General features: G+C 35.0%; 1 pseudogene; it reads right to left on the bottom strand.

Moving 5' to 3' along the window:
- Positions 1 to 1664: 1664 nt before the first annotated feature.
- LOC112587061 lies at positions 1665 to 2547 on the bottom strand (annotated as a pseudogene).
- Positions 2548 to 13097: the final 10550 nt, after the last annotated feature.

A 13097-nucleotide genomic window follows, 5' to 3' on the forward strand; every position in this document is an offset into this window, starting at 1 on the left:
ACGATACTGGATGCTTGGGGCTGGTGCACTGGGATGACCCAGAGGGATGGTATGGGGAGGGAGGAGGGAGGAGGGTTCAGGATGGGAAACACATGTATACCTGTGGTGGATTCATTTCGATATTTGGCAAAACTAACACAATATTGTAAAGTTTAAAAATAAAATAAAATTAAAAAAATAAAAAGCTGTATTAAGTTATATATTCATTTTGCTTTCCTCATTTTTCAACAATGTATCAAAGTGCAATTCATTTTCTGATATTTACCTTTCTTTTACCACTTAATGATTTTTATACAAATTGGTTTATTTCCCATTTTGTCTGTTATATAAAATTCCTTAAGATAAATTAATTCTGAATGTACACCAAAGTGGTTGCAAACTAATGAGGCAAAATAATTTGGTAGTTTGGAAACAAAAAGTTTAGAAAAAATTAATTTGTCTATTGAATATAAAGAAGTATTTATGAAAAAATTGGGACTACAAGTGGAGATAAGACTTTTATGTTATGGTTGCCAAATAAGCTCAAATAAATTTAAGAACTAACATAGGTTATCAATTAGGCCAAAAATTAGAAGTCATTTTTTCAGAATTGCCAGACATGACACTATACACAGAGAAAAAAGATCAAGTAACATATTGGAGGGGAAAAAAGAAAAAGAAACATTTACCTTCAGCCCAGCATCAAATTTTGTCCCTTGAAAATGGGTCATTCAGAATGAAGTTGTTAAAATAATTGCCAAAAAAAGAAAAATAAAAAGAAACAAGCTTAGAGAATTAAAGCATGGTCACAAACAACAAATAGAAATTCCACAACCAATAAGTGAGGAAGAAAAAAAAAATCACAGTTTACTTAGATTTTATTTTGTGGAATTTTTCTGCACTTTTCAGATGTATTGTATGTTAGTTTCATTCGATGAATGTCATAGACTATTTATTTGTACTTTTTACACAAATGAATATAATTAAGTACCATATTTTTTATATACTTATTTCAAATTTTTCTGACTAAATACAGATAATGAAGCCTACAAATTACCTCCATATTGATTTGCTAAGAATTCTTTCAAGGAAATATTAATATTGTTAATATTTGATGAACTGCAAACATATAATCTAAAATGGTTCTGATCAAATATCTTGGATCATATTCATTTATTAAAATAGTTAATTTTTATAGAGAATAAATGGAAAGGGTAATATAAGGTACAATCATTATTGTATACGATTAATTAAACAGATCTCAATGGAGTGAATTTGGAGTGAGCAGACTAACATATACAACCCAGGCAAGAAGCTATTTTATAGAAGTCTGGATCTCTTTCAGTGACATTGGGATAAAATTGAAATGGATTTTTATTATTGTCCAGAATAAAACTTGGAGAAGGCAATGGCATCCCACTCCAGTACTCTTGCCTGGAAAATCCCATGGACTGAAGAGCCTGGTGGGCTGCAGTCCATGGGGTCGCGAAGAGTCGGACATGACTGAGCGACTTCACTTTCACTTTTCACTTTCATGTATTGGAGAAGGCAATGGCAACCCACTCCAGTGTTTTTGCCTGGAGAATCCCAGGGACGGGGGAGCCTGGTGGGCTGCCATCTATGGAGTCTCACGGAGTCAGACACGACTGAAGCGACATAGCAGCAGCAGCAGCAGCAGAATACAACTATCTTAATATTATTTTCCTTACAGCTTCCTTTACCTGTATGTTTCTAAGATTATAGATAATAAGATTTAAGAATGCAGGGACTATGGTATAAAAGGCAGAAAAAATAATATCTTTAATTGTTTTAGAGCTTACTGAGGGCCTTAAGTATACACAGATGATAGAACTGAGAAAGGCAGATACCACAAGGATGTGAGGGACACAGGTAGAAATGGCTTTTCCTTGCTCTCATTGAAAACCTTAGCACAGTGAAAAATATGTGAACATATGACATAGTAATAAAGATAAAGCAGCCCCAACCAACTACAATGACAGATACAAGAAGTAAAAGAAAATTGCTGGAGGTGTCAGGGCAGGAGGTCCTCAGCAGAGAGGGTACATCAGAGAAGAATCGATGGACTGACAGAAGGTCAGCTGGAATGATTTACCTGTTTGCATACCTGCATACACAAGACCACTGACCAGGAAGGTGTGTCATTTGAACACAGAATTGGGAGTTCATCATAACTGGGTAGTAGAGGGGCTGGCAGATGGCTACCTGGCAGTCTCAGGCCATAATGTGGAGGAACATCACCTCTACATAGGCGAAGTAAAGGACCAAGAATACCTGGATTGTACACGCAGCTCCTGAAATGGTCCTGTTACCAGTGAGAGAGTTGACACAGGCATTAAGGACAATGACAGTAATATAGCACATATCTAAAATAGACGGATTTCTGAGGAAGAAGCACAAAGGCATGTGAAGTTTCTGGTCAAATATGGTGACAGTAACGATGAGAAGATTCCCTAACAAGGTAACCCTGTACATCAGAAAGAGCAACATGGAGTGTAGGTGCCTTAGCTTCCAACTATCGGCAAAGATCACAGTGGTAGAATTGACCATATTTTAAAAAGGGTGATCGATCTGGAAAATAAAAGGGATAAACTGTGAGAAACAGGATTCAAAAAAAGAATGAATGAAATCACCTTAAACATTTTCCTAGAAAGTGTGTTCTTCTATTTCATACAGATGGTATTTGTGTGTGGGAAATGTCCATAATTAGTATTTTCATGAATCTGTGCTATGTTGCTTCAGTCATGTCCGACTCTGCAACCCTGTGGACTGTAGGCCATCAGGCTTCTCTGTCCATGGGGATTTTCCAGGCAAGAATACTGGAGTGTGTTGCTATGCCCTCCTCCAGGAGTCTTTTCATAGGTTTAGCTTATTATCACTACTGAGTATTTAAAATGGCAAAGTGCTAAGGCTGGGGCTCTTCAATCCCATTTTCTGGTTATACAGAAAGTGTTATTACTTTACTCAATAATATCCAACTCACTGAAGTTTATTATTCTAATGAAGATTCATCAGTTCATAGATAGATAAATAGAGATAGTTATTTCAAACAGAGTCAATTCTCAATTAAAGATTTTTAAGTTTTATTAGGAGTTGTATACCACATTCAGTTGGATACTGACACCCTGTTGAAATCTACCTTAATGTTCTATGAAATATTGACCATGGATCACCAAGAGTCCATAATTTCTTGAAATCAGCCTTAAAAGATAAGCACAGAAATTTAGATTAAGAGTGCAGACAATTTTGAAAATTCCCTGGCAGTCCAGTGATTAGGAATCTGTTCCATTACCAGGGACCTGGATTTGATCTCTGGTCAGGGAACTAAGAACCTGCAAACCATGTGGTGTGGTCTAGGAAAAATTAATTAAATTAAATAATTTTAAAAACATTTTAGACACTTTAACAAATAACATATGATATCACTTATATGTGGAATATAAGATATGACACAGATGAACATATCTATGAAATAGACAAAGTCACAGACAGACATAGAGAGCAGATTTGTGAATACCAATGAGGAGAGGTGGGGGAGGGAAATATTAAAGTTAAATCACTCAGTCATGTCAGACTCTTTGCAACCCTGTGGACTTTAGCCCACCAGGCTCCTCTGTCCATGGGATTCTCCAGGCAAGGGCCACCAGGGAAGCCCTAGGGAAATATTGGAAGTTTGTAATTAGTGGATGCAAACTATAATATATAGGATGGATAAGCAACTAGGTCTTACTGGATAGCAGAGGGAACTACATTCAATACCCTGTGATAAACCATGATGGGAAAGAATATGAAAAAGAATATATATATATATATATATATATATATATATGACTCACTTTGCTATATATCAGAAATTAACACAACACTGTAAATCAACTACAGTTCAATTCTTAAATGGAAGAGTATAAATGTATAAACTTTTTTATTTCTAATTTTTATTTTTTCAGATAAATTGGAATGTAATTTTACTAATTTGATGTGAGAAATAAGCAGCTCAGGTTATCCCACTTGTGTCAGATATATTCTGTGAATTCCAATACTTTCTGCTTAAAAATACTCACATTTTGAAGTATTCATTTCATTTATAATAACTTAGAAAACATTCCACTCATGGAGAGCTCATTTCAGCTAAAAGTTGATTCAGAAACATCAAATGAATTGATCAAGAATAGAATACTGATAAGTAGCTTATGGATGATACAAATCACATATTTTCCCCAAAACTGATTCTTCAAATTCTATATCATCTATTTTGATAATCACCATAATATACAAATTATAGTCATTTTGTTACTGTGAAATAAATATAAGTAGGATCACTGTTAACCCCTCTCTACTCTACCCAACACTGTTAAGATAATTATTCTTTTCATTCAAAGCTGGTCATATAAATTTATCTTTATGTGATATTAAGGAGGGGCTTCCCTTGTAGATCAGTCAGTAAAGAATCTGCCTGCTGTGCAGGAGACCTGGGTTAGGTCCCTGGGTTGGGAAGATCCGCTGGAGAAGGAAACGGCAACCCACTCAAGCATTCTTGCCTGGAAAATCCTATGGACAGAGGAGCCTGGTGGGCCTGTTGAGGAGCCATGGAGTTGCAAAGAGTTGGGCACGACTGAGCCATATTAAGGAAGGTGGACCCCATTTTATAAAAACCAAGAACCCACAAATCTTCATAAAAGAAATACAGGATTATGACTTCTCACATACATATGTTAATTTTTGTCTAGGTTGAACGTAAAGTATTATCAAATATTTCGGAAGTAAATTGGTTGGCATATATAAATAGTGACTAATTTGTAAATTATTTGTGTGCACTGTGCTGTGCTAAGTTGCTTCAGTCATGTCTGATTCTGTGTGACCCTATGGACTATCACCTACCAGGTTCCTCTGTCCATGGAATTCACCAGGCAAGAATACTGGAATGGGTTGCCATGGCGTCCTCCAGAGTATCTCCCTGACCCAGGGATTGAACCCAAATCTCTTAAGTCTCCATTAGCAGGCTGGATCTTTACTAATAGTGCCACCTGGGAAACCCCAAATAAAATCTATATTGAATAAAATCTTTAGAAACTTAATGTCTGGATCAGCTTTTGTCTGATAACAGATAGTTCTAATGCATTGAGTTGTTGACAAAGATGTTAGTCCTGTGTTTGTTTTACATGGCCAAAATATTGAGGTACATTGTGTCCATACCTACTTTGTTGAGATTTCTATCATAGAAGGATGCTGAATTTTGTCACATGTTTCTACTACATCTATTGTACAGATATAAATAATTATATATGTATTTATCCTTCATTATGCTAATGTTATATATTACATTAATTGATTTTTGTATATTTGGTGGTGGTATAATTGGTAAGTTGTGTGTATGTTTAACTATCCTTGAATCTTGGGGGCAAATCCCACTTGATTTGTGATTATGAGTATATATGATTATTTGATGTAAATTATTTAATGGGGTATGATTATTTAATGAGTTGTTGAATTTTATTCTGCTAGTATTTTTGAGAAATTTTGAATTTATCATCATAAGGAATGCTGCTGCTATATTGTTTAGTCGCTAAGTCGTGTCTAACTCTTTTGCAACCCCATGGACTGTAGCCCACCAGGCTCCTCTGTCCATGGGATATTCTAGGTGAGAATACTGGAGTAGGTTTTCATTTCCTTCTCCAGAGGATCAAACTCACATCTTCTGCATTGGCAGGTGGATTCTGATTACCTCCGGGCCATCAGAGTAGCCCAGTATTGGTCTGTAATTTTTTCCTTTAGAGTTCTTGCCTGGCTTTGGGATCACAGTGATACTGGCATTATAAAATAAGTTTGGTTATATTTTTGTTCTTCAATTTTTGGGGAAGATTTTTCAGAAGAATTCTTGTTATATTTTCATTAAATGCTTCATAGAATTTGCCAATGATTCTATCCAGGCCTTGGCTTGTCTCTGTAGGACTTTTTTGATTATTGATTAAATTCTTCATTTGCCATTAGTTCAGATCTTTTGTTTCTTCATGATTCAGACTTGAAATGTTGTATATTCCTAGATATTTATTGATATGTTATCAAATTTATTAGAAAATAATTGTTCATAGGTGTTTTATGATCATTTAAGCTTCACCAGTTGCTGTATCTCTTTTTTAATCTAATTATATTATTTTTGTCATACGTATTTTATCTTTCCAAAATCATTCATCATTCTTATACTTTTCAATTTCTATTTTATTTATATTAGTCGAAAATTTACTTTTCTTTCTTTCTACTAATTTATGGGCTTATTTTTCCTTCTTCTTCAAGTTCCTTAAATTGTAAAATTAGATAGTTTATTAAAGATTTTTCTTTTTCTAACTGAAGACATTTATCTCTATGAATTTCCTTCTTGGAATTGTTTTAGTTATGTTCTATAAGGTTTTGCATGCCATGTTTCCATTTTAACTTATCATTTTTAAAAAGGTCCTTTTTGATTTCCTTTTGCTATTTCAGGAGTTTGTAGTTTTTAAATTTCATGTGTTGGCAAATTTTTCTTTTGTTAGTGATTTCTAGTTTTATAACCTTGTGGCTAGAAATAATATGATACATGTTTTCAATCTTTTTATATGTTTTAAAGATTTATTTTTAATTTAAGGATAATTGTTTTACAGTATTGCATTGGTTTCTGTCAAACATCAACATGAAACAGCCATAGGTTTATCAATGTCCCCTCCCACTTGAATATCCCTCCCACCTCCCTCCCCACCCCAACCATTCTAGGTTGTTCAGTTCAGTCAGTTCAGTTCAGTTGCTCAGTCGTGTCCAACTCTTTGAGACCCCATGAATCGCAGCATGCCAGGCCTCCCTGTCCATCACCATCTCCCGGAGTTCACTCAAACTCACGTCCATTGAGTTGGTGATGCCATCCTGCCATCTCATCCTCTGTCGTCCCCTTTTCCTCCTGCCCCCAATCCCTCCCAGTATCAGAGTCTTTTCCAATGAGTCAACTCTTCACATGAGGTGGCCAGAGTACTGGAGTTTCACCTTTAGCATCAGTCCTTCCAAAGAACACCCAGGGCTGATCTCCTTTAGAATGGACTGGTTGGATCTCCTTGCAGTCCAAGGGACTCTCATGAGTCTTCTCCAACACCACAGTTCAAAAGCATCAATTCTTCGGTGCTCAGCTTTCTTCACAGTCCAACTCTCACATCCATACATGACTACTGGAAAAACCATAGCCTTGACTAGACGGACCTTTGTTGGCAAAGTAATGTCTCTGCTTTTGAATATGCTATCTAGGTTGGTCATAACTTTTCTTCCAAGGAGTAAGTGTCTTTTAATTTCATGGCTACTGTCACCATCTGCAGTGATTTTGGAGCCCAGAAAAATAAAGTCGGACACTCTTTGCATTGTTTCCCTATTTCCCACGAAGTGATGGGACTAGATGCCATGATCTTCGTTTTCTGAATGTTGAGCTTTAAGCCAACTTTTTCACTGTCCTCTTTCACTTTCATCAAGAGGCTTTTTAGTTCCTCTTCACTTTCTGCCATAAGGGTGGTGTCATCAACTTATCTGACGTTATTGATATTTCTCCCGGAAATCTTGATTCCAGCTTGTAATTCTTCCAGCCCAGCGTTTCTCATGATGTATTCTGCATAGAAGTTAAATAAGCAAGGTGACAATATACAGCCTTGACGTACTCCTTTTCCTATTTGGAACCAGTCTGTTGTTCCATGTCCAGTTCTAACTGTTGCTTCCTGACCTGTATATAGGTTTCTCAAGAGGTAGATCAGGTGGTCTTGTATTCCCATCTCTTTCAGAATTTTCCACAGTTTATTGTGATCCACCCAGTCAAAGGCTTTGGCATAGTCAATAAAGCAGAAATAAATGTTTTTCTGGAATTCTCTTGCTTTTTTGATGATCCAGCGTATGTTGGCAATTTGATCTCTGGTTCCTCTGCCTTTTCTAAAACCAGCTTGAACATCAGGAAGTTCATTGTTCACATATTGCTGAAGCCTGGCTTGGAGAATTTTGAGCATTACTTTACTAGCATGTGAGATGAGTGCAATTGTGTGGTAGTTTGAGCATTCCTTGGCATTGCCTTTCTTTGGGATTGGAATGAAAACTGACCTTTTCCAGTCCTGTGGCCACTGCTGAGTTTTCCAAATTTGCTGGCATATTGAGTGCAGCACTTTCACAGCATCATCTTTCAGGATTTGGAATAGCTCAACTGGAATTCCATCACCTCCACTAGCTTTGTTCGTAGTGATGTTTTCTAAGGCCCACTTGACTTCACATTCCAGGATGTCTGGCTCTAGGTGAGTGATCACACCATCGTGATTATCTGGGTCGTGAAGATCTTTTTTGTACAGTTCTTCTGTGTATTCTTGCCACCTCTTCTTAATATCTTCTGCTTCTGTTAGATCCATACCATTTCTGTCCTTTATCGAGCCCATCTTTGCATGAAATGTTCCCTTGGTATCTCTAATTTTCTTGAAGAGATCTCTAGTCTTTCCCATTCTGTTGTTTTCCTCTATTTCTTTGCATTGACTGCTGAAGAAGGCTTTCTTATATCTTCTTGCTATTCTTTGGAACTCTGCATTCCGATGTTTATATCTTTCCTTTTCTCCTTTGCTTTTTGCTTCTCTTCTTTTCACAGCTATTTGTAAGGCCCCATCATACAGCCATTTTGCTTTTTTGCATTTATTTTTCTTGGGGATGGTCTTGATCCCTGTCTCCTGTACAATGTCATGAACCTCTGTCCATAGTTCTTCAGGCACTCTTTTTATGAGATCTAGTCCCTTGAATCTATTTCTCAATTCCACTGTATAATCATAATCATTTGATTTAGGTCATACCTCTATGGTCTAGTGGTTTCCCCCACTTTCTTCAATTTCAGTCTGAATTTGGCTATAAGGAGTTCATGATCTGAGCCACAGTCAGCTCCTGGTCTTATTTTTGCTGACTGCATAGAGCTTCTCCATCTTTGGCTGCAAAGAATATAATCAATCTGATTTCGGTGTTGACCATCTGGTGATGTCCATGTGTACTTTTCTTGTGTTGTTGGAAGAGGGTGTTTGCTATGACCAGTGCCTTCTCTTGGCAAAACTCTATCAGTGTTTGCCCTGCGTCATTCCGTATTCCAAGGCCAAATTTGCCTGTTACTCCAGGTGTTTCTTAACTTCCTACTTTTGCATTCCAGTCCCCTATAATGAAAAGGACATCTTTTTTGGGTGTTAGTTCTAAGAGGTCATGTAGGTCTTCATAGAACCGTTCAACTACATTTTCATAATTCCCCACTCGAATCTATCATCTTGAAGAGTCTATCTTATGCCAATGTTATTGAAGCTTTATTCACAGTCACCAAAATATGGAAACATTTTAAATTCCCTTCCAGGAACAAATGGAAAGAAAAATATGTACCTATATATTTGAAAGCATTCAGCCATTAAAGTATATCCTGAAATTTACAATAATATGGCAGCTGAATAGCATTACCCTATGTGATATAAGCCAGACAAAGAAAGAGAAATACCATATATCATATCACTTATATGTGAAATCTAGTTAAAAAGCAGATTTCACAGAAACAAGAACAGAAGGGTGGTTGTCAGTGCTGAGTTGGGGAGGAGGAACTATATCAGAGTACAGACCTTTAATTATAAGAAGAATGAATTCTAAATATCTAGTATACAATATAGTGAGTATAGTTAATGTTATTGTATACCTGAGAGTTGCTGAGAGTCATCATAGAAAAGAAGTTAATGTGAGGTGATGGATGTATTAATTATTTTGGTTTTGGTGATCAATCTATAATGAATATGTATATCATATATAGTTGGACATAGATATAGTCCAACTCTTATATTATTTATATGTCTTTACCTTCATATTGATTTCTCTGTAGGGTCCTCTAGAACTTCTATATATATGGTTCTGAAGATTTTCCAGTTATATGTATGTAAAATTTTGAGACTAAGAATTTTAAATCAATAGTAACAGCATAAACAACAACAAAAAATGTCAGCTGTGGTTTATTTTTTGTTTTACATGAGTCCATCACATTCTTGCTATAACATTTGTGACATTAGAAACTATAGCAACTACTATAAAACATTTGATAAGAACTTTCAGTGCCTGCTCCTATTCTTTTAATGGGACAGCATATTCTTTTAATTAAATTGTTATTAATAACTGTTTCATAGAATAAAATAAGCTAGACCATTGCATTGATACTCTAGCCACACTGTCAATTTTGAACCCATGTCCATTTCTAAAACAAAAGTAAAATCACAAAATGGAACAAAAATTTCATGCAAACCAGACTGACCAGGAAGTAAGGAAGTTAGCAAGACATTATCAACAATAGTAATAACAATGTACTCACTCTTGAGTACTGTATGTCCCTAATTTTGAAGGAACAAATATTTTTCTTGTTAATTTTGTCAATTCAATGTCTTTAACATAGTTTAACCAAATTTACTTAGAAGCTTTGAGAACATCTTCATATGAAAAAAAATATCATATTTAGGTTGTTGAAATAAGCCAGTCATATCCTACTTTGTCTAAAAATGTGTGTATATATATAACATCACCTTCAATGCTTCTGGGAAAACAGTCTTTGTTATTGAGTTTTGGTCAGTTGCCTAAGGGTAATTTCAAGCAGATAACAATCTCTAGAGCACAGGTGAGTGAGACTTAATTAAAATGAGATCCAATTAAAGAATGAAGATAAGAGCTGATGAGCTAGGAAGAGTATTACCAATAAGTATGTACACATAATTAATAAGTTAATAAAATAAAATAGAGAAAATACATGCATCTTTATGTGTGTGTTAATCACTCAGTCATGTCTGATTCTTTGCAAACTCCATGGATTGTAACCCACCAGGTTTCTCTGTCTGTGGAATTCTCCAGGAGAGAATCCTGAAGTGGGTAGCCATTCGCTTTTCCAGGGGATCTTTACCATGCATCCTTACCATAAATTTTCACTGGGTACATCTCTGTGATCTCAGATATTATCATGTATTTTAAGGACCCCATATAAATTTCATCTGCCCTGCTTGAGGCAAATGATATGACTTCAATTACTGGCTTTGTAAAATCTACGTATTTATATCTGTCATGTTCACCTGAAATTGAGATGACTGTGTCAAAATTTCCATTGAGCTAGAGAGAAAGCTGAGGTGTCAGATGTTGAGTTGCAACAAGTCAGAAATGAAAGTACAGGTAAGTCTTTTGTTACTTGCTGTGATGGTACAAGTAAGAGATGAACTGGTGAAAGCACCAACTGTTCTATTTTCATGAGTACTGGTCAAGGGTCAGAAGAATCAGCACAGATGTGGAGGTGATATCACTTATCAGGAAACCCAAACAAAAGGTTCTTGTAATTTTGTAGCCTTGGGGAAGAAATAGAAGGGAGGAGTATGATTAGAAAGTTTGGAATGTTTCAAGTCTTGAAGATGTCTCCTCTTCCCGCTTGGCAGAAGTCCCTGAGGAACTATGTACCTGAAGACTCAAGTTACACAGCTCTAAAAATGAGTGCATTTGGACCAAAATTTAAATATGTATAATAGCAAGGAAAACTCGACTCCATCTGAGCTATTTACAATAAGCTTTCTTCAGATGCTGCAATGATGGTGTATCAGGTGTGGTGTGTGGATGAATCTATTTTCTGTGAGGGAGGTCTCTTAATTAAAGTAGTGAAATGGTCAATGGCCAGCCTGAAAGACCGCATTTGACCAAAAGCCAGACTCTTCAAAATTGCTGGCAGTTATCCATTTGAAAATTATACCTATACATACATACACACACACACACACACACACACACATACACACACACACACATATATACATACTATATATATATATATGTTCATAAGGAATGTGAGGATGAAACACTCATGGTTTACTAAAGGGCAGTATAACAAAGATAAATGATAAACGGTAAAATTCCTTGGGGCCGTTTTGCCAGAGTTTAATTCCCAGATCTTCCACTTAATGGGTGAATGCACTGAAGCAAGTTTTTGTTTGTTTTGCTGTTGTTCCTTTTTAAACAAAGCCTTTACTTTTTGATAATTAATTTGGTTACTATTAAGAAGTATATTAAAAAAAAGAAATAAATGAGTTAAAGTAATGTCTATGTATTAATACCCATAACATTTCAAAATGTTGATTTTTTTTTTCAAAATGTTGATATTATTGTTTCTGCTTTTTGTGAGACTTAAGAACCAAAGATCAGTGATCTCACAAAAGGCCTAATATAACACTTACTATACTACAACATATTATTGTTTACCTCCTCCTTTTAAATAAATATTTATAGGATCTATACACTTGTAGCTAAACTAAAACTGTCAGAATTGGAGAGAGAATTGGATAGACTACTGATATTAATTTGATTTTTTTCATATAGTGCTCTATAAATCCATTAGATCAAGAAAGTCAGAATAAGCCAATTATATATAAGATCATGGCAATAATTATTAGTAATTTTGATTAATATGTATATATATGTATACATATATATACATAGAGAAGGAGAGCTATTGAGAGAAAATTAGGCACTCAACAACATAAAATATACAATATCTTTTAAGAACATAATTCAGAAAAAGACCTTGTATATGTTATACACCCATACAGACACACACACATATATATATATTCCTCATTGTATATGAAATTGTCTATTTTCTCTATATATAGATGTGTATATCCCTATATCTGTTATATCTACCTATCCATCTATCTATATCTATCTACCATCTATCTATTATCTATCATCTATTCTCCATCAAGTGTGATAACAATTATTTGAAGATTTTGATGTTTTTGCTTACTCTTATCTAATTAATGCATCAGACTCTTACTCTTTAGGAAATAAAATATTATTGTTTTATTTATTTCTGAAGTTCTCAGTTTCACATTAGTTTTCCCTGAGGAAAATGGGCAATTTATGTATTGAATGTAAATAGATTTATTCTCTATATTCTGTAATAACCTAAATGTTAAAAGAATAGATAAATGTTATTTTAGAACTGAATTACTTTTCTGTACACCTGAAACTAATACATTTTTTTCCTTTTTTTTTTGTTTTAATTTTATTTTATTTTTTAACTTTACAATATTGTA

Source organism: Bubalus bubalis, chromosome 9 (genome assembly GCF_019923935.1).
Source record: "Bubalus bubalis isolate 160015118507 breed Murrah chromosome 9, NDDB_SH_1, whole genome shotgun sequence".
Classification (NCBI taxonomy): Eukaryota; Metazoa; Chordata; class Mammalia; order Artiodactyla; family Bovidae; genus Bubalus; species Bubalus bubalis.